Source organism: Thermobia domestica, chromosome 5, assembly GCF_964235325.1.
Source record: "Thermobia domestica chromosome 5, izTheDome1.hap1.1, whole genome shotgun sequence".
NCBI classification, from domain to species: Eukaryota; Metazoa; Arthropoda; class Insecta; order Zygentoma; family Lepismatidae; genus Thermobia; species Thermobia domestica.
Genome location: NC_137458.1, coordinates 217,923,054 through 217,944,576, shown reverse-complemented (window position 1 = coordinate 217,944,576; position 21,523 = coordinate 217,923,054). Strand labels below are relative to the sequence as shown.

At 33.1% G+C, this 21,523-nt stretch overlaps 1 long non-coding RNA gene across 5 annotated transcripts in view; it reads left to right on the top strand.

The window, feature by feature from the left end:
- LOC145686407 (uncharacterized) overlaps positions 1–21,523 on the top strand; it is a 501,835-nt gene that overhangs the window by 7,387 nt on the left and 472,925 nt on the right. For 3 of the 5 annotated variants that reach the window (XR_014131606.1, XR_014131604.1, XR_014131603.1), the window contains exons 2-4: positions 10,039–10,101; positions 10,662–10,739; positions 11,319–11,387. This is a non-coding gene — a long non-coding RNA (uncharacterized LOC145686407). Of the gene's footprint in view, positions 1–10,038; positions 10,102–10,661; positions 10,740–11,318; positions 11,388–13,720; positions 18,455–21,523 lie in introns of those variants that run through there. The other 2 variants (XR_014131605.1, XR_014131607.1) reach the window with 2 other exon arrangements.

Sequence of the window (21,523 nt, the reverse complement as noted above, 5' to 3'; positions counted from 1 at the left end):
CCTAACACAGTTAAGAAATTGAATTGAAAAAGTTAAGTGCGGTGGCCCTGTAATTGAATATTTTTTGAGAAACTCCCCAGCTTTTTGTTGTTAACTCAGGCTTTTCTTTTTCGAGCGACAAATGATTGTGAAAATAATATCAAATTCAGATTTCAACGGATTTACATGTTTCATGGCGTCTACATACCGAAAATGTGAGTTTCCGACACCCGTCCTTCCGGTCCGTCCGTTCGGCACACTTTTATATGCACTCGCCTAGAGGCCATACCGTTCAACTTATCTACACCAAATTTTAAACTTAGGGTTTACTTAGTATTCTTACAGGAGCTTTTCCATTTTTCCTACCATCTAAAATAAGTGTGGTTTACAAACAGCCGAAAATCGAAAAACGCTATTTTCTCAAAAATGGTTTTAACAATTTTGTTTATTTTTCATTAATCAATATTTAATTAACAACCCTATATTGCAGTATCAGATATTTCTCTTAGAAAAATTTACGAGGGGTAGTTTATTCTTGGAGGTGACTTTTTCTCGACGATTTTCTCAGAAAAGACACTTGCAAATTTTGTACACACTTCATAAATAAATATTTGACCTTACAACATGGTATAAGTCAATTGACCTGAAAAATATATGAGTAGTAGTTTATTCTTGGAGTTGAATTTATTCCCAGTGAGTTTCTCAAACACGACCAGTTGGCAACCCTGTATCTCGACAACGAAGCTGAATTCGAAAACTGCAAGAGGACCATTTGTCTCCTTTTGATGTCACGAATCACCTCCCGAAGTTTGTGGACATCTTTCAGGACACCCTTAATGAAGCTTCTTTTCGAAAAGTTAACTATTAACTTTAGGCATTGTTTATCTTTTTTTAAATCACAAATGCCGTTATTAATTTTAAGGCAGAGAACTACTTCTGAGAGAATAGATCTTGAAAAATAATTTTAAAACTTAGACTTTTGTTTTCGAGACATTCCAGACAAGACGAGACATTTTACAAGCTATCTCGTGCCCAAAACATTTGCCTCGTATTATCTTGGATGTCACAAAGCGCGTCTCGTCTCTTTCTCGAGACATGTCTTATCTCGTGCGCATTCGTTAACACTTGGAAAGGCTTATCTTTCTACTCAAAGCATTGTTGTTATAATGGTTGCATATTTATGATAATTTCTGTCCACATAAATTACAGTCCTTTCAGCTGAATTAATTTTTATTATTATTATTATTATTATTATTATTGAAATTGCAATATCTAGTTTAACGTTGGACGATTATGCACCTACGCTAAGGGAGAATGATGATGAATGAAATGGTGAAATGAAGAAAGTGGGAGGAAAATGGAAAATCTCAAGAAAACACATACCCATGCACACGATATTTGTCCACCTCAAGTTTCACTTGGCACGAAGTGGAATCGAGCCACGGACCCCCTGCACCAAAGGTCCCTGCAATGCTATTATTATTATTATTATTATTATTATTATTATTATTATTATTATTATTATTATTATTATTATTATTATTATTATTATTATTGAAGCGAACTTAACGAGTTTCAACAGTACGACTCAACCAACGTTTGGGTGCCTGTTCGTTCGTCTGCTCCTCTCATAAAAGACATTTCATTTTAATGAAACTAGTAAGTGCCTTCTTTTAGCTCTGCGAAGTAACTATTGCTTGGAATATGAATCTGCAAAACATAAGAGGTAAAATTAACCAAATGGTGCAAGTTTCCACTCATATATACAAAACAATTTTGCAATATCAACTACGTGAATCTTGTCCCATAAAGAAGCCGAAACCCCTACACCGAAGAGCCCTCCGAGATTTGATCATTGTCCACACGGACTGAAATTATCATTTGAAGCCAAGACTTTAATATGAAGCCAATAATTTCTTTAAAATAGACGGAAAATTCGGAAATTATAAGCATTTTCATATTTTTGCCTTTTCCCATAAGGGAGCCGTAGCCCCCTATACTGAAGAGCCCCCCCCCCCGGAGATTTGATCATTGTCCACTCGGACTGAAATTGTCATTTGTAACCAACACTTTAATACGAAGCAAAATATTTCTTTAAAATAGCCGAAAAATTCGAAAGTTATAAACATGTTAATATTTTTGCCTTTTCTCATAAGGGGGCCGTATTAGCCTACACTGAAGAGCCCCACGAGATTTGATCATTGACCACTTGGACTGAAATTCTCATTTGAAACCAAAACTTTAATATGAAGCCAAAAATTAAACTTTTACATCAATTTAAACTGACTGGGTTCCGGTTCACCCCACTATTGTTTAGTTTAGTTAAGTGGTAATTTGTGACAGCTTCACATCATCAAAAGAATATTTCACTTCCCCTCCCCTCCCCCAGGAGTTCGTGCTGGATCCACCACTGGAATCAATAGACACTCTTCCTATTCTTTTTGTCACCCTTAATTGTGTAGGGGCTCCCTCGTACAAATAAAGAAGCGGTAATATTACAATCAAGGGGCGCTATATATTTGGTATTTTTTTAGTTACCTACCCCTAACCGCACAGGGCCATCTTTCGTAGAATAAAAAATATTACGTGATATTTCAATCATGAAAGGGGAGAGGATGCTGTAAATATATTTCTTATTCGTTTTGTCTGTCCTGCTTATCAAAAATTACGTTCTGTTGGAAGGATACTGAAATGAGAGGGGCAAAACAAAAAGTCGTACCCCCTCCTACATGGTTGCTCAAATAAGTACTAAAGAAAGCATTTTAAACTAAGATATTTAAGATTTAAACTAGGAAACTAATATATCCTTACATTATGTAAGGATGGCATATTCAGGATTATTTTTATTATTATTATTATTATTATTATTATTATTATTATTATTATTATTATTATTATTATTATTATTTGAATGTTTTTGGAGCACCGAAATTTTGTGAGACGAACAATGATATGCAGAGGTTTAAGATGGGTGGTCATAGGGGAGGAAAAACCAGTATTTTTCTCTGTCTGACTCTCTAACGTAAAGATTATGTGCTGAAGGTAAGAAGCATCATCATTCTACAATAGGTTGCTTTTACGTAGAATATCAATTACTTGAGTTCTCCTCCTTCGGTCTACTTACCTTATGTAGTAAATTCAAAACAATTTCAATTCAATACAAATACATTGTAAAACTTTTCCGTAATTAAACATCTAGGGAAAATTAAACATTTAATAGGGACATCTGTTATCAAAATATCCAAACACGTAGATAGAAGACTATCTAGTGAGAAATATTGTGAAACTTTATAAAATTCTCCAAATTAGAATTAACATTTACTGGGACACATTCGTTATGCGCCAGCGAGCATATGGTGAGCAGTGAGCACAGGGGAAATAATTACGAAACTGTTTGCAAACAAAATTAGGGACGCTAATGCAAGTGCGACAACGGCATTTTTTTCTTTCTTTTTTTTTTTTTTTGGTATCGTCATGAATTTTACACATACGTTACAATTTGATTCTTTCCCACATAAACAAATAAATAAAATAAGCGTAGTGTAGTGATAAAAAGGACAACGGCCCTTTCATGGGATCGAACCCGCTACCTTCAGCATACAGACTCGTTGCTTTAACTAACTGAGCTATTTGTTTTTTTACGTGAACTGAGCCTGTTCCGGTAAAGACGATATTTCATTACGATCGTGCTACCAATTCGTCCTTTTCCATAGATAATTTCCACTATTTGCTCTATCTTTATGTTAATACTTAGCATATATTCATATCTTTGGAGTTTGCAGATAATGCATATAATAAGACATACTAGAAATATTCGTTAAAAGTTTAGTTTGTAGATTTAATCCACATTTCTCTCAATGACATAGATGTCGCTGCTTCGTGTTGAAATGCAGAATTCCCTCGTGTTCTTGAAAATTTCCCACTTTAGCAGAGTTGGTAATTCTCGAGATTTCGGTCGATTTAATGTTTTTTGCTTCTAATTTATTTATTTTAAGCTAATATCTAACACAAATATTAAAAACGGGTTTGTTATTAACCTGTCCTGCTGGGGAAACCTTCCGAAATTTCGAACATATAAAGAAAACGGAGATACTTTCAAAAAACTTCAAAATAAAGAGACGCGTAATTTATTTTGCTCATGGTAGTACATAGAGTATAGTGGTAGGATTTAGTTTAAATTAATACGTTTTCTCGTAATATTGCGGACAGAGCGATGGCTAATTAAATCAATTACTTTAACAAAACATAGGTCTCTGTGGAGTTTTAACAAAAATAGGTTTCTATGGATTTTTTTGGGGGGGGGCTAGCTATAACTTGTTTTGGCGTTCAACGCCTATGACTCTACAGATTTTAAGAACAATTTGAAGTTTAGTTTTAAGTGATGATAGGCGTAGATTTGTTTTAGGACATTCAATTTTTATGGAGTTTTGGTAAATGAAACCATTTGTAGGATAAGTTGTTTTGCTAGTTTCAGAAAATTGGTGTATATTGGGACTTAGCATGTAGACAATTTCTTTAAGTGCTAGAGGGAACTGGATTAATTTTAGTTTAATAAAAATATTAACCCATGAACATGATTTGTTGAATATTGCTTTTGCTTGCGAAAAACCGGGCAATAGAGATAAGATTTTAGCTTATTGTGACAATTGTATTTTGAGTTTAATGACTTGTATTAGTAGAGAACTCCTTATTAGCTAATTAATTTGTACCTTTTGTGCTTTAGTTCCTTCCAAGAGCATACTAATTATTTACAGAAACAAAATTTTATAGGAACTGTTAAGTTTGATGAAATGAAAATGTGGGTGGAAGAATCCATGGAGGAGCATAGCTTCTTAGAGAAACTAGTAATTATTTTATGACCTGTGGAACCTCAGATTATGTTTAACGTAGAATATTTGGTATTAAGTTATAATTTTGAGAAATATGGAATAAAGAATGTGGTGAGAACACGCGTAATATAATGAATAATAAGATGAATGGCATATTCATGAACTAAGACTTAAATTATTGCTTTAAAACCAAAACCTACAGGGTTCTACAGTTTTGTATAGGATTAATGTTTATTTGTTACACCACTTTTGTCCGTAAGAACAATTTGAACTGATTTAGGAGACAGTTAGATTTGAAATCGTACTAGTATTATAGTGGTTAGGATAGCTTGTTTATTGGATATATTGGAATGCAATTGTAGGGAGCTCCAGTGGTGAACGCTTTGCCCTGCCCTAAAGTATAAATTTGAACCTTCCATGGTAAAACCGCGCGTTATTTTAGTATTTAATACGTTTTTTTTGTAATAGTCCTAATCAATTTTACGGAATTTAGGTTTTGAATGTTCGTTCAGATACTTGCTTTGAAGATGGGATTTCATTGCTATGATCTTAACTTCCTTGTAATAAACTAGTTGAACAAATTCTGATTTATTACAGGTACTTGTACAAATTATGGTTTTACTCATAATTACTTGACTATAATGCGAACCGCTAAGTTCGTTTGCATGTTGGTAGACATTTTGTACAAATAAGTAAAATTAGGTGCAAACACAATTAATATCTCTTCTATACATTTTAAAAATTAGTCGGAACGGTAAAATTATTTCTTGTTTGTCATAGAAATCAAATGTACTATCATATTGAAAGCAAAAATATAATTTGCCTCATCTACTGAAATGCTGAACTCGGATACAAACACGTGCTAGCTGGAAAAGCGTAGCGTCGAGATTGCGTCGTTCCGTGGCCTAGTAAGTGAAGCGCAGGACTTATACACTAAAGGTTCTGCGTTTAATCCTTGGTCAGGCTGTGATAAGATTTTTCCTTTTTTACTTTTGCTTGCTTGCGTTATTTATAACACTTGTTGTTAAAATTTGTATTTTATATATATTATTCCATGGATAAATAATTTAAAGATTGAAAATTGAGTTGAGATTGTAGAAGTTTTTTTTCACGAAAGACACGATAAAACTTATAACAGAAGTAAATCACAAGGAATTTTGGAAGGAAGTTTGCAGCATTTATAAACTTAATTGAAAATGGAATAACATACTAAATGATCACTGTGGTTATGAGAGCAGGATTCTAGGTTATGAACATCCACACTACACGTTTTAGGACCCTATAGTTATATTTGTCAAAATTTTGAGAGTAGGAACTGTTTATAGATAAGAAAAAAACAATTTACTATCATATTTAAAATAAATGCAGAACTGGCATACGTTGATACAACTAGGCGACAAACATTGAGTTAGCGCGCCCGTCTTCAGAGTGACATCAGCATATTGTGGTGTAGTAAGTAAAACGTTTGCCTCATACACTTGCGGTCCCCGGTTCGATCATGGACTAACCAATTTTAGGTGCTACGTTTATTTTCATATTTTCTTTTTCTATGAAATGTAAAATATTTATTGAACCCTATCTTTTATTCTCTTACATGTATAACGTGTTCGAACAGTGTATGTGAACACATTTTTATTGTTTCGTATAGCAAGCTATACTCCTTGTTAAAAGTGAACACTGCACCTGTGCAGGACCCATACGAACAGCATGTAAGCAGATAAAAGGAAATGGTTTTCAGCTTATGTAATGGTTCGTAACTTTTATTCTTTCGTATAACAAGCCATACTCCTTCTTAAAAAGCTCGCTGGTAAAAATATGACCCCTAGCCCCCTTTCCTGCTTTGCAGGTCCACACCGCATGCCCCCTAGGCCCCATGGCCCCAGGACATACACGAACAGTATGTGAGAATATTTTAATTTATTAGAAGCTTTGTGTTAAAATAGAATGTGAAATTACAAATAATTCCGTGACAGGGACGGCTCAAGATAAGAAAGAAAGAGTGGTGGGGCGGTTTACTGAAAATGGCACTGGTTTGTTATAAAATTAGTTAAGCGAGTACAGTTACATGGATACTACACAGTACGCGGGAGGGTGCCCTACAAGTATATTTATTAATATAAGGACGGATTTATCCTAGGAGGTTAGACAATAAGGTGCGACTCTGTCGTAGTGTTGGAATGCATACCATCATGGAACTAAAGGGCAATTCTTACTTTTATACTCCTGTAATAAATTAGTTGGAGTAACTTATTTTGATAAATCGATTTCAGTTATTTGTTGGAGCGTTTGCTAAGCAAGCTCGGAACACTTACAGTGTGAACCTACAAATAATTTCGAAAATATTAAATAAGCTTGTTGTTAAAAAAATGTGTCTGTGTATGAGTGAGTAAGTGAATGTATGAGTAAGTAAGTGAGTGTGTGTGTGTGTGTGTGTGTATAACTGAGTGAGTGAGTGAATGAGTGAGTAAGTGTATGACTGTGTGTGTGTGTGTGTGTGTGTGTGTGTGTGTATGTGTGTAACTCAGTGAGTGAATGAAAATGAAAATGAAATCTTTAAGTCCCACGTTTATGCCGGATAGGCTAAAGGAGAGGGTGATTATTTTATTCGTTCGTTTGTGTTTACAAACTCTGAACAATCTAAGGTGTTTGAACTAAGTATTTGAGCTAAAATAAACTCCTAAAATATATAGGAAGTGGGAGGAAAACCCTCGTAATGGTGTTTGTCCACCACAATTTATAAAAAATAAATCCAAACTTGATGTTTGTCATGAAAATGTTGAAATAATTGGCAAGAGCAAGGTTTGAACCCGGGATTCTTAGCACCTGAGGTGAACGCTCTACCGAGCCACCGCGCCCATGAGTGAGTGAGTGAGTGTGTGTGTGTGTGAGTAAGTGAGTGAGTGACTGAGTGAGTAAATAAATGTGTGTAAGTAAGTAAGTAAGTGAGTGAGTGAATTATAAAAATACTAAATAAAATTAACAGATACAAAATTCATGTTTGACTTAGAATACAGAATAAAATAAGTTTGTTTGATTTAATCCTCATGCCACGATGTTTTGTTTATGCACAAGTTTTAACATTTTGATGCTTTTCCTAATCTTGTATAGTTTAGCTTCAGTTGACTCGTACCCTTTTATACACATTAGGCTACCTCTTCTAAACCAATATTTCTTTTATCATGGTTCCCTTATTGTTTGTTTCAGAGACTTTTTATTACTATTTGTTGAACTGTTATTGGTTTTGATTTCTTATTTTATCTTACATTTTTAATACCTGATAGAATATGAAACAATTAAGCTTTCCTTTATTGCTACTAGCATTTCGTTTTTTTCACCTAGTGCCATCCACAACTATTCCTTTTCTCTGTCTTTCCCCTATTTTGTCTCCCTTTCTCTCTTTTCTCTCTCCTTGTTTTTCTTCTGTCTCTCCGCCTACTTTGTTTCTCTTTCTTTTCACCTACTGCCATTTACATAACTATACCTTTTTTCTCTGTCTCCCTCTCTTTCTCCCTGTTTTTCTTCTGTTTCTCTCCGCCTACTTTTGTTTCTCTCTCTTTCCACCTACTGCCATCTACATAACTGTATCCTCTTTCTTCCTCTTTGACAATGTAACTATTTGTCTTTTGTTTTCCTCTATTTATTTGCTTTATTACCTTCTAATCCTAATTTGACCTAACCAAAGTTTACTTTGTATTTATCTTTTGCTTTTCTCTTTGGATTTTTTCTTTTCTCTGAATGGTGGTATTTCTTTCTAAACCTAATTTGACCTAACCAAAGTTTACTTTATATTTTTATTTATGTTTTGCTTTTCTTTGTTCGTTTTTTGCTCTTCCTATATTTGATTCATTAAGTTTTAAATCTAATCTAACCTAAGCTAACTTTGCTCTGTTTTCTACTATTTATCTTTTCCTTTCTTTATCTTTTGGTTTTCTTTCTTTTTCTTTGCTTTTCCTCTATTTGATTCATTAACTTCTAAACCTAACCTAACCTAACCTAACCATGATATGTGTTTCCTTTCTTTATCTTTTGGTTTTTGATCTTGTACCTTTTTCCGCCGCTTGTAGTATTCCCTCTTTTCCTCTATATCTATTCTTGACTGTATGTTTTCTTCATTGCTCTCTTGCTATGCCATACACAAATACCTTTCTTTCCTATTTTTATAACTATTTTTCTTCCTGGCTGCTTGTTCTGTTTGTTATGTATGTTCTCTAATTACCTTTTGCTTTTTTTTGTAACTTTAATTGGATCATATTTCGCCTTATATTCAATCGCTTCATTAGAAGCTCATTTTTAATTATTTGTATTCTCCTAATAAATTAGGCGGAGCAACTTATTTTTACGGATCGCATGCCAGAGTGTGCTCCTAAGAACAGCTAACTTAATCCGAGTTAACCTTACTTTGTATTTCTATGTCTCATGTTAGTTGGAGTCTTTTTGTTTTGCTTTTCTTTTTTTGATGTAGTCCTACAAGATTCCTATGTCTTTGTACCAAGACATTATGTTCCTGTTTGGTTGTACATATATTATTCACCATGCTTCTACGAAACAACACATATTATATTAGTCGTCTCCCATGCTAGTCTTGGATATTTGCCTAGGGCTTTTACTAAGCGGAACTAGTTGTCGCTACTTGTCCATACTTTAGCTTGCTGCTTGAAAAATTTCTGTTAATAGATTTAATACACGTAATCTTTAACACGAGAATCATCTTAAGGTGAATCTTTTGAACTAATATTATTTAAGGCTCAATATAAATATATGCATACTATATTCATATAAGGTCATCTATACTATATAGTGTAAGCATATAAGAATCTAAACTAGATATATACATAGTGTATACATATAAGAATCTATAGTAGATATATATATATATAAGAATCTATAGTAGATACATACATACTATGTATATATACATAAGAATCTATACTAGATACTATATTCATATAAGGTAATCTATACTATATAATGTAAGCATATAAGATATTCTATAGTAAATATATATATACATATAAGATTCTATAATAGATACATACATACTATGTATATATACATAAGAATCTATACTAGATACATATACATATAAGAATCTACAGTAGATACATACATATAAGAATTTATAGTAGATGCTATATTCATATAAGAATCTATAGAGCAACCATATACAATATTCTAAAGTATATATATAAATAATATATACGAATCTAATACAAATTATGATATGTTTTAGGGTATCCATTGGTGTGGTCGATTCAAGAACATACTACCAGAAGTATCAGAGGTAGTACCAAAGGTATTTTTCTTTACCAGTTTGTAATAAATTACTCAAATAGAGCAACCTTGTTGAAATGTAACAAATAATTCATATTATTTACAATAATACTTTTAGAACTGAACTGCTGCGATTATTTTATTCGTTCCTTTGTTTCACAATCTGTTTTTTATATTCTCCTAATAAATTATTCGGAGAAACTTATTTTGATAAATCGTTGTTAACATTAATTTGATCGCTTGCTAAGCAAGCTCAGAACACTTACAGTGTGAACCTACGAATAATTTCGAAAATATTTTAAAAATTGTGATCATATTAAAAATTTTGCTTTATTAGCTCTGCTTATTTACTAGATCATTTTAGAGCAACTTATTTTGATAAATCGTTAACTTTAGTTCGATCGCTTGCTAAGCAATCTCAGAACACTTACAGTGTGAACTTGCAAACATTTCCCACGGAAAGTCGTAAGAGCAGCTACGCTGCGAAACTGTAAATAAATCGTATGCTAAAGTATACTCTGTGGAACACCTATGGTGTTATAGTAGAAGTTTGAAGTAGTAAAAATTGTCTTTTTGTTTTAGGATACACCAGCAGATCAATTGGACTTATCTCTTTTGGACCTTTGAAGAAATTGGAATTAAAAAACCTGCAGATATCCTGTAAGTATGCAACCAATATTAATTTCATTACATATCCTGTTTCATAATATACTTTCTTGAAATAATTTTTAATTTGTTGAACAACTTTGACGTTTCGATTTAAATTATTTGTTTGTTCGTGTTATTTATCTTAAATTGGTTCATTTGTTTTTTATGGTACGCTTCAACAGAAGCTAGAGGTTAATTATTTGTTTCGAAAATACTAAGTAAGCTCGTTGTTAAAAAATGGAAAGTCGATAATTATTTATTGAATCCTATCTTTTAATCCCTAACATGTTCGAACAATATGTGAGTGTACTAACTATTTGTATTCTCCTAATAAATTAGTCGGAGCAACTTATTTTTATTTTAGTTTGAGCACTTCATTAGAAGTTCGGTGTTAATGATTTATTGGTTCGATTTCATTAAAGAAAACTCGGAGAAATTATATTTTGAACTTGTAATTAAACTCATTGTTAAACTGAAAGTTGATAAAAAAGATTACCAAATAGCTTACTGTGCATTAATCTTGTAACAAAATGATAAATATAGTACTGAAATTATATACTAATAAATGTTTTTATTGTTTCATGTTGACAGCGGCATACAAGTGCACCGAAAATTAATACAACATGTCCTGTTAGATCTATTGACATTTAACCAGCGGTGGTAAGTGTTGGCAAACTTTAAATTTCTTTTAGTTCAAAGAGTATATGAATAAAATTTTATGAACATTAAATAATTAAAAATAATTTTAACTTAATGAAACTACAATATTAAATTTTATATAATTAAAGACATACTAACAAATAATTTTGACTAACTTTACATGTGCGCAACTTAATTAATGAACATTTCAAATTGTATCTAAACTTATATTTTCGTTTAAAACATTTAATTTTTTAAAATTACATTTTGCATTAACATTTTTATTTTGCAATTAGAGAGTTTCATGTAAACATATAATGAATTACATTTTACAATAAAAGTTTCATGTAAACATGTGAAAATTACATTTTTACTTTTGCATTTTTTTAATTTACACTTTGCATTTTCAATTTTACAATAAAAGTTTAATGTAAACATGTAAAAAATTGCATTCCAAGAATATAATGTCATTTGAAAAATATAAATTAGCGTTTACAGTTAAAGTAGAAAAATAAAATTAACTTAACTTTCATTAGTAGTGCATTATAAAAATAGATACAATAAAACAAAATTTACAAATTGAATAATAGAAAGTAACAATAATATTTATGAAATATATTTTTTGTTGATACACTTCATTGAATACTGTAGAACAGCTATCATATTCATTATTTTAATTGTTTAGTTATTTTAATGTGCTTTATCTAAGTTTCTTTTAAATCTAGTATTTGATTTTCAAATAATTATGCTTCTCCTAACCTGATTTAATTATTTTTAATTTTGCTATTCCTATTTAATAAATTTTCTCTGCTGATTGATGTTTAACTATGATTTGTAACTATTAACCCTTTCATTCTAACCATACATGATTTTTAACTATAATTTGTAACTAATAGAGCTTTCATTCTAACCATACGTATTTTAACTATAATTTGTAACAATTAAGTATTTAAATTCTATTTGAATAAACAGTAATAATTAAGTATCTTAAAATCTAATACTATTACTTCTTAATATTTTGGTGAATTAAATATGGTTTTGTTAATCTATTTGAATTAATTCATTATATTCATTTAACCTTTGGTATATTGTTTGTCTAATAAAGTTCTAATGCTGTGGTTCTGAAATTGTTCTAAACCTTATTTTCTAACATTTTTTATTTTCTTTTTTGTTTGTTGCTATATTATTTAATTTTTGTGGTTTACTATGCTATATTTTCATTAAATTGCGTTTACTAGTATTTTGATGTTCGTATTGCTAATGTTATTTTGAAATGATTTTATTCTTTAAAATGTTTGCATCATAGGTGTTCTCTTTCAAATATGAAAATACTAATGTCCGTGAAAATTAAACAATCGTCTAAAATTGGAAAACTTCGAGAATGTCACATGACTTTAAATTATAAATATTGTAAAATAGTACCATTACTTTAGAAAATATTTTCATGTCGTCTGGGTTTGACATTATTTTGTTTAATGCACCTGGGTACGAGATTACATTTTTCCGAAAGTATAAATAGCACGCAACAAACTGTATATTCACTTTAGAAGAAGTACTGTTAGAGTAAAGACGTTTCTACTTGTACTTTTCGGGACATTGTTATCGGAAACTATAATTAGATTTGCTGGTCCCGAACTCTTGTAGAATAAACACTTAATTATATTTCGGTAAACACAGTGGATTGTATCATAAAGTTAGTTACCTTCGGGGAACTTCGCATGGAATTCTGGGAATTTTCCATATCTGTGTCTATATAAGAGCAGGAACAGCGCGCGGCGATCAGTATAGCAAAAGAATTTGTATGGTGAAGACATCTCTTCGTGTTGTCATTTAGTTGACGGAAAGTGTTGTTAATTGATAAAGTTAAACAGTATTTTTGAGAAAATACTTAGTAAATTATAAGCCGCGTGGAATTTTGGGAATTTACATTATTTGCGTGTATATAAGAAGCTCAAAATCGATAATTGTTCATTCTATAAGAAACAGTTCTACCGTGCGGACGTGTCTTCGTGTTTTTTGGATACAAAATAAATAAACGGTTGCGAATCCTGGAAAGTATAAATAGAGTCCATAGAACATTTGGAAATCATTTCAATATAATTACTCCTGGAGGTAACATCGCTCCGTTGATTCTAAGTTAGAAGATTTTTGGAAGTGGCTGTGATCAAAGGAATAGTGTTTATAAGATTTTACACAAAACAGTTCAGTTTGTTTTTGTACTTCGAGGTGTAAACATAGTCTTTTAGGAAGTTACCGCAATTAAACTTTACACACAAAAGTAAATTAAACTATCCGAGAGATATAAATTAGTGTATGATAATAAGGTGAAAAAACTAATTAATTGTTTAAATTAGATTCAACGATGGTATACGAGGGAATCAACACAATTAAAGCCATGTTGCAGATGTTGGAATCACGTGGATATGATGATGGCGGAGAAGTTTTCTTTACGTGGGAGGTGGTGACGCAATGTCATGCATTAGGGGTGCGTGTGTATAACGAGCAATACGCGCGTTTACTACGTGCATTGTTGGCGCATTTTGGTCATGACCCGGTTGTTATTTTGACAAGTTGTAAGTCCGCAAAGGATATTGTTGATTTATATCGTGTGGGCTTCTTCCATCAAGATAACATCCAGGTATTGGCGCGTGAAAAATTTAGAGTTGGTATCTGGAGGGAAGACTTCTGGCTTAACTGCATTTCATGGATGAACCTGTAAATTTGCCAGGTCCTAGTTCTGCACCAGAAAATCAAATGTATGGTGCTGGAACAAATGATAATTTTTCCATCATTGGTAGTAAAACCAAACATTATCCATACTTTGGCTTGCGGCGAAAGGAAATTACTATAAAACGCATGCGTAACATAGGAATCGAAGACCCGATTGATTATGTGCAGAAACTCTTTGAGTATGTACAACAGCATGCGTTAAACGACGTTGACGATAACATGTATGTTGGTATGGTTATCCAGAGCTCTGCCTCGACGATAAACAAGCCAGTATACATGACGTGGCGTCCTAAGAAGGAATTGAACCCGGAGGCCTTTTTCAGATCAGTAGAGAACGTACTTAATAGTAATGAACACTTCCTTTTCGGGGAATCAGTAATCTTTAGGATACACACTAAATCCTCGCAATGAAGAGGTCGAACACGTGGCACTAATAAGTACGTTGATCTTACTACGCACCATGAACAAAGTACCATCCCGTTGAACAAAGACATATACTGTCTTCCCAAGAGTATTATCCTTGGGATGGCAAAGGCCGAGCATAATCGTAAGCATGTATATCAATTAAAAAATTACCCGAAACGTCTACTCAAGCAAGCCAAGGATTTGTGTAATGATGCTGATGTTACCATTGAAAATCAAAATGGTTGTACTATTGATAATGTGAAAAAATTTCAACAATACCTGGCACACAATTACCAAATCGTGGTATATGAAAGGAACTCCATGAACCGGGAGTACAATGTAATTTATCCGGGAGTAAAAGCAGAAAAACAAATCCTTATCCTTTACAAGAAGGGCCATTATGAATTAATTACATGCATTACCTCTGTTGGGTATGAAAGGATATTGTAAGCATTGTTTACAGGGATATAATCATGCACAATACCATACATGTGGAGCTAAGTGCAGTACATGTGAAGTGTACCGCGATGTATGTGCTGATATTAAACGAGAGTGTAATGATTGTCATAGATTGTTTCCTTCGGCTGAATGCTTTACGAATCATAAGCGTGTAACTGGACGTGGCAAGAGTTTATGTGAAACAACTAGGTTTTGTACCAAATGTGCTAAAATGTACGACTTACGTCGTAGGAAATCTGAGCATCAATGTGGTGAGCGTTTGTGTAAGTCATGTGACAAGCATGTAGACGCTGATCATATTTGTTATGTGCAGAAGTCCAGTCATTCACATATTGATAGATTCCTATACATCGTATTTGATGTGGAAAGGATGTTACTTCGTAAGAATGAACGTGAGGAACAAGAACACTGCGATAACTATGTGGTTTGCAGGAATATATGTCATTCTTGCAAGGACACAGAGCTGGATGATCCATGCTTTGTTTGTGGAAATGAACAAAGAAAACGTGAGTTTGACTTTTCAACGATCGTTGAGTTCATTAATTTCGTATTAATGCCTCGTCCAGAGTTTCAAAAAATCATTGTGCTTTCACACAATGGTTCTAATTATGATGTCCAGTTCAGTTGTAGGAATTTAATAGAGAAACATTGCTTATCTCCCACACTTATTATGCAGGGTCAAAAAATTATTGAAATGCGGCTTAGTAATAAAATTATTTTCCGGGATACTTACCTTTATATGGGTATTAAGCTGTCAAAATTACTCAAAACTTTAGGCTTGCGCGGTAATTTACGAAAGGGATATTTCCCATATTTGTTTAATACGTTCGAAAATTAAAATTATGTAGGTAAGATTCCGGATCTTAAGTTTTTTGATCGTGACAGTATGAGTTCTTCTGATCGACAGCAATTAATCACCTGGCACCAAGAACGTGCTTTGAGTGGTTAGCAGTATGATCTGCACAAGGAGATGGTAATGTACTGCCGCAATGATGTTAAAATCCTCGCTGAAGCGGTCATCAAATTTTCAAACTTGATCGAGGAAAAAACTCACGGTATTCAATGTTTTATTTCATCGTCCACTATTGTAAGTTTGGCTATACTAACAAATCGGTCTACATACTTACCTGAAGAAACGATTCCAGTTATTCCCCCTCTTGGGTTCGATCATCGCAACCAGCAGAGCTTAAATCAATGTATTGGTTACGGTATTTGGAACGTACCAAAGGAAAAAGAATTCAACATTCTGGGAATGGATTGGAACGATCTTTTGGTAAGTATTAGGTGGATGGGTTTGATAACCTAACAAAAACTGCATACGAATTTAACGGGTGTTATTTCCATGGGTACCCGAAGTGTTATACAACGCTTCGTGATCAGCCTCTTGATAGTTCCTCTAGTCATGCTACATCAATGCAGGAACGGTACCAAAATACGATCACGGAAACCGCATTCCTAAAAAAATTAAATCTCAATGTTGTTGAGATATGGGAATTTGAATGGGACAGCATGGTGAAAAACGACAAAAAATTACAAGACTTTATCAAAACTCAATGTAAGGACCTTGTCAATCATCTTGCACCTAAAGAAGGTTTTCATATTGGTCGTACTGAATGTTTTAATGCATTGTACGAATGTAGCAATGACGAATCTGGATGTAACATCGTTATATCCGTATGTGATGGCTCGTAAGCCGATGCCTGTAGGGAAGCCTAAAATACATAAGGGCCGGACTTTCCAGAAGTGGAAAGTATTCACGGGCTGGTTAAATGCACCATTTTGCCCCCCAAAAATCTCTTTTTTCCGGTGTTGCCGTATACGTGTAACTGTAGATTTATGTTTGGCTTATGTCGCACGTGTATGGAAGAAAGTAATGTCAACAATTGCAGACATAGTGATGCCGAACGTGCCTTAACAGACACGTATTGTACCCCTGAGCTGCATAGAGCACTACAAAATAATTATAAAATGCTGCAAATTAATGAGATTTGGGAATTCGAACTACTCGGTTCTGAGGAGGGAAATTCGGATAGTCTTTTCCATGACTATGTGAATTCCTTCCTGAAATTAAAGCAGGAAGCCTCTGGTTTTCCTGCTTGGTGCAAAAGCAAAGGAGATGAAAATAAATATATTGCAGAATATGATGCCCACGAAGGCATACAGTTAGATGAAAAAATATTGGATTGAACCCAGGCTTGAGGTACATAGCCAAGCTATTTCTCAATTCGCTCTACGGTAAATGGGGACAAAGAAAGGATTTGTCACAATCAGTGATTGTTGACACGCCGGAAAAGCTTTACGGCTATCTATGGGCACCGCAGTACGAAGTACAAAGCGTACTAGTCATTGGGGAAAAACATGCTGTTGTCACACATAAAAACGTTGAAAACGAAAATAAGCCATTAAAGTTTTCAAACGTTGTACTTGCTGCGTTCATTACATCATGGGCGCGGCTAAAGCTTTACGATTTGTTGACAACTGTAGGACCAAAAGACACATTATACTGACACCGATAGTATTATGTTTATTCAGCGGCGCAATGAAAAACCTAAGCTTGCGTTGGGTTCTTACCTGGGAGAGCTAACAGACGAAGTTCCGGAAGGGTGGGAAATTAACGCGTTTATAGGTTTGGGACCAAAAAATTATAGCTATCGTATAAAAGAAATTGGGACGGGTAAAGTAGACTATGTATATAAGATACGGGGAATTACTTTAGACTATCGCGCGTTACAGGAAATAAATTTTGATCATTTCTATAAATTAGTTCGCGGAAAAATTGAAAAGAAAGTGTTAAACATCCCTGGGAGGATTGCCCGTAAAAAGGGTTTATCATTGTGTCCAGACCTGAGACAAAGACTCATCAAAAAGTTGGCAACAAAAGACGTCGACTTACCGATGACAGTGAGACGGACTATAAAACATTACCGTATGGTTATTGAGGGTAAAGTTTTAGTCGTGTTTATGGTTCGTAAAGAACGTACGTATGAGTGTGTGAATGGGTTGTAAATATTAGTCAAATAAAATATAGCTTTAAATGTAAATAGTTCAATGAGTAAATGTTGAAGCAAACATTATGATAATGCTACATCCTGTCCTTAAACATGCTATAAGTGAATTTATTCCCGGTTAAGTTACATGAACAACTTCTTACAAACTTTTTATCGCCTACCAAAACACCAATAAGTACGTAGCCTTCGCACCCCTACAAAGTCACCCTTTCCTTTTGTAAATAATATATATATATTGTAAATATTTTTTTTCATATTATATAAATTTTGTAAATAGATTTTCATATATATAAACTTTGTAAATAGATTTTTTATATAGTAAATATTTTTTTCTCATATAATGTAAAGTTTATATATATTGTAATTTTTTCTATATTGTAAATAGCTTCCATATAACGTAAATAACATATTTCAAATATTAAATTATTTTATTAATCAAGTACAAACAATGCAAATATCAATAGAACCTTTTATATATCATTATATTCAAACACTTGTTATATATTTTACAATTTTTATTTTTGTTATATATCTACATTTTTATTTTTTATTATATACATTCAATTTTTATTTTTATTATATATCTACATCTTTTTATTTTATTATATACAATCAATTTTTAATATATATTTTACATTTTTTATTTTATTATATTTACAATTTTTTATTATTTTTATTATATTTACATTTTTTTAATATTTTTACTATTATATATAATTTATCATTATTTTTTACAATAAAAATTTTTAAACTATATTCCTGTCTTTAATTTCTACATCCTATACAATTAAAAAGGTACTTAATACAAAAAGTATGTGTATTCTATATAAGATAAAGGAAGAATACATATGCTTCATATACTATTATATAAGTTTATTTACGTACATTATACTAAAGTACCGGTATGTGTATTTTGTATAAGATAAAGGAAGAATACATATGCTTCATATACTATTATATAAGTTTATTTACGTACATTATACTAAAGTATGTGTATTTTGTATAAGATAAAGCAAGAATACATATGCTTCATATACAATTATATAAGTTTATTTACGTACATTATACTAAAGTATGTGTATTTTGTATAAGATAAAGGAAGAATACATATGCTTCATATCCATAAAAATATAGTATAGATAAAGGCACAATATTAATACTTTTCATAAAATTACAATATCAAATTCATATATTCACTCAATAAATTATTATTTTATTAAATTCATTAATAATCTGAGTCAAAAAGTCAACCGAGGTTGTAAATATATCCTAAAACAGGAAGTTACAAAATGCGGTATCGCAATATTTGTTTGTTCGCGCAACAAGTTCTGCGTCATAAAGAAGATTGTCAACATCAATGAAGCAATGGCAGCAACCAGGAAATAGGCAGTAGCGGAATGTTATCAAAGGTAAGTGAACTTTGTCTTCTTACTTAAGTTAAACTATCGGATAAACATACAAAACTGCGCCGAAAAATACCGTTAGCGTCCGCGGCTACCGGGCGGCAAATATACAAAGCGGGCGGACGGAAAACTCGCGACGGTAATGGCGCCAGCGCAAAGGTCACACATACGTCATAAATTAAATAGAAAGACAATCAGTGCTTCTGAGCACTGTTAAAAAATAAATAAAACTTCCTATTGCTTAATAAAAAATAAATAGAGCTTTCAATTGCGTAATAAAATATAAACATAAACCAGTGTTAAAAAATAAATAGGACTTTCTGTTAACTGATAAAAAATAACAGGGCTGGTAAAAAATAAACAGGGCTTTCTGTGGGCTGATAAAAAATAAACAGGACTGATAAAAAAATGAACAGGGCTTTCTGTGGGCTAATAAAAAATGAATAGGAGTTTTTTGTGGAGTAATAAAAAATGAACAGGGTTTCTGTAGACTGATAAAAAATGAACAGGGCTTTCTGTGGGCTGATAAAAATAAATAGGGGTTTCTAATGCCTAATAAAAAATAAACAGGGAAAATAAAAAATAAATTGTGTTCATTTAATAAAAATCAGGTGAATTATGGGTAAAATTACGTCATTATCGGTTTACAAACAGGTAAAAAAGTCCGTCTAAGCATATAAAAAGTATTGTAAGCCCGTATATACCTGTATAACTATCCCAAGAATAAAAAAAAAACTTCTCCAGACATACTGGCACCTCTAGACACAAGGACACAATCCTACTTTCTAGTCTGATCAATAAGGAAAATTTACTCTCTATAGGTTACAAGGGACAAGGTATGTGCCTCAATACGTAGCACGGATTGATTGCAGCACACTTCTAGGGCTAAATGACAGCCGTTGGCTCAGAAGGACTGATTTCAGTGCCGGGGCGAATGACCTGCCAAGTTTTTATTTATATCCTGGAGAATATCTTGTTATATTTCTTCTTGTAAATTTTCTAGACCAAGAGGAGTTTCCGCTCATGCACGACAACAATGTTGTGCATACGTCCAGACATATCCAGATATAGCTACAAAAGCACCCAAAACTCATCTACATGGACTGCTTCCACGGTTTCCTTATCTCAACCCAATGCAACACTATCTGTTTTCATGGTACATGAATGAGTGGAAGGGCGAGAAGATAGAAACCAGACGATTCTAGGATCCCATAGCCCTTAAGACACTGCTATCACAATAACTACGGTCATTTCTCTGCACTTGTTGCAAGCATGTGGGAGAGACTGGTAGCGTAATTGCAGCAAGCAGTAATTACACCCAATTTTAATACAGATGTTTCGTTGTCTGCATTTCTATGACATGATCATTAGCAGTGGAACGTTGTCCATCCATGTGAGTCTGATTGTGGTCTAATATCGTGACCGTGTGGTCTTCAGTTGTCTGATGGCGTCTAATATCGAGATTCTCCCGTTCCTTCCACTTCATTATTTCACCACTCTCACCGGCCATCAGTTACTTGCGTTTATAATAGTCTTTTTTAGCTTTTGTTGAATTACCGTGAGGACGATAGACTTTGCCTTAGAGGTTCTCTCTCTGTATGGCTTTACCAAGTATAAAATTTTTGGCACGATTGACAGTTGTACCAGTTTAAAGAAATTTTAATATGTGTGTTATTGTCAAATCTGAAACAAGCTTGCAGATGATGAACTTACAAGTTTGCTAAAGCCCTAGTTAGGTCTGCAACCATGTAAATGTGAACTTGTCCAAGTTTACACACTTCGTCTTGAAGGTTTGAGTAAGGCTATTAGAAGTCTACAATGCTATCAGGGTAATAGATACCCTGCCAGTTTTCTCTACTTGGTGCCAAGTATCTATAAAACGCTCTCCTAACTCACTTTATAACTCTCCAGCATTCCACCCATCCTCAGAGCTTACGTTATTAGGATGGCGCGAATGAAGTGTACTCCCCAAGTGCATCGTTTTCAAAAGGAAAAAAGATGGTTAACCAAAATAGTACACACACACTTTGTCCATCTCCGTCAACGACTGGACTCTCTGCTGAAAGAAGTCTGGAGTCTGCAATGCGAAGAATTCGCAACCGCACGTTTCACCTCCAGGTTATCAAATTCATTCTTTCCTCCCAAGAATTCA